The sequence below is a fragment of the Nycticebus coucang genome, chromosome 9 (genome assembly GCF_027406575.1).
Source record: "Nycticebus coucang isolate mNycCou1 chromosome 9, mNycCou1.pri, whole genome shotgun sequence".
NCBI classification, from domain to species: Eukaryota; Metazoa; Chordata; class Mammalia; order Primates; family Lorisidae; genus Nycticebus; species Nycticebus coucang.
This window is the reverse complement of record NC_069788.1, coordinates 5,866,050-5,867,879: the sequence shown is the minus strand read 5'-3', so window position 1 is coordinate 5,867,879 and position 1,830 is coordinate 5,866,050. Positions and strand designations below refer to the sequence as shown.

Below are 1,830 nucleotides of genomic sequence, written 5' to 3'. Positions count from 1 at the left end.
CTCAATTTTGTCGATGGCATTGCATGTGGGCTCTTAGAGCTGAGCCCGTACGTATGATGAGGCAAACAGGTCTTTAATACGAGGAGTTTCTATGGAAACAGAAGGGTAAAAGTCACTTCCTGGAGAAATCTACAAGCTCACCCTTCTAGAGTCTGGAGGGCAGTCAGCAGAGATAGTGGCAATCTGACATATTTTATTGGATTATAATTTGTGTGTAAAGTTTGTCCTAAGATAAACTGTTACAGGGATTTTTTTTCTTCAAAGCCAAGCTGACTAGCTACAGCTTGTAAGGCCTCAGGAAAAAGTTTCAGTGAGTTACAGTGAGAAAAATGGGAAAAAAAATTTGTAAATGCTGGTTTGGAGATTTGCAACCATCAGAGAATTCATGATTCAGTTCAGAATGTTTAGCAGGTAATAAAAACTCAAAAACAATGGATAGGGCTAGAATCTAATAACAGCTGCCTTGTTATGTTTTCTTCTGAAAGATAATTTTTTCTGTCTTTGGTGTCTCATTTCTACCGAAGACTAGTTTATTTGTAAAATTAGTTTCATTAACTTGGCCTAATTATTTACATAAAGCTTGGTGAGGATAGTGATTTATCATATAGGCTTTTTAAAAAAAAAAAAAAATATGGAACGCTTCACGAATTTGCGTGTCATCCTTGTGCAGGGGCCATGCTAATCTTCTCTGTATCGTTCCAATTTTAGTATATGTGCTGCCGAAGCGAGCACCATATAGGCTTTTTTTTAAGTTAGCCTTGCTGGAACTTTTCATAAGGAATTCAGATTAGGCTTTTTAAAACCTCTTGTGGCAAGGAAGCCAAGCCAAGGATTTGACTCACCCTCGGGCTGTGTCTGTAACACCTGTGCAAATTGGTGAATTCCTTTCTTCTCAAAGCCCCCAAATACTTTGAGGTTCCTGGTCCTGTTAAAAGTGACATTCTTTACTTACTGTAAGGCAGCCATGTATTCAAGGCATCCCTCCAGTTTTCCAAGGGCCTCCACTTGCTTCATAATGTCAACCTCAATTTCTTAAAGCTGTCTTATCATATCTGAAAACATTCCAGTCAAAAGTTTGGTAAAATAAATAATGTTTCCAGTTGTGTTCTGTTCTGAGAGTAGTAAAAATTATTATTGCACATGTGCAAAGAACTGTATTACCATAAAATAAAAATATTCATGAATACTTTCTGAATTCTAGGATGATCAGGCAGAGAGAAAGGCAAATGTTTCAGTTTTGCTCACAAAGTATATATTACCCAATTATTATAAAACTTAAAAGAAAAAAGTTTTCTTAATTCTTGAAAATAAAACATGAAGAATTAGCAATGTTTCAAACAAAAGGTTGTAAAATATTATTTTAGGCTAATGTAATTAATTCTTATGCTGCTTGATATTAGGTTAGCAATTTTGTGAGTCCATTTTTTTCCGTTAGAGTTCTAGAAATTTTGACCAAGTCCAAGGATATGTGTGCACTCCCAAAGTTGTCAGAATACTGTATTTATCAGAATTCTTTCCGTCCTTTCTGTGAACCTCATTGGAGATACAATACTTTAAGATTTGAAGAGTTTTCAGGGGAAAAAAGCAATAATAAAGCAATAAATTTTAGACAGCAACATGTAAAATAGCCATGGTTAAAGAGGAAACTGACAAGGAAATTTAGTTATTTTCTGGGGCCTACAACAACGTAGTTTGAGAGTCATAATTAGGACTGATAACATATACCAGAACATATCAGAATTTTTTGGACTCTCAGTTTTGAAACACATATGTCAATAGCATACCCATACAAATATAACTATAAACAATGTTAAATGTCATTTATTATTT

At 34.6% G+C, this 1,830-nt stretch overlaps 1 non-coding gene across 1 annotated transcript; it reads right to left on the bottom strand.

The window, feature by feature from the left end:
* Nucleotides 1–625: 625 nt before the first annotated feature.
* LOC128594985 (U6 spliceosomal RNA) lies at nt 626–732 on the bottom strand. The gene has a single exon (XR_008382681.1). It is a non-coding gene; the product is annotated as a U6 spliceosomal RNA (small nuclear RNA).
* Between the last annotated feature and the right edge of the window lie 1,098 nt (nt 733–1,830).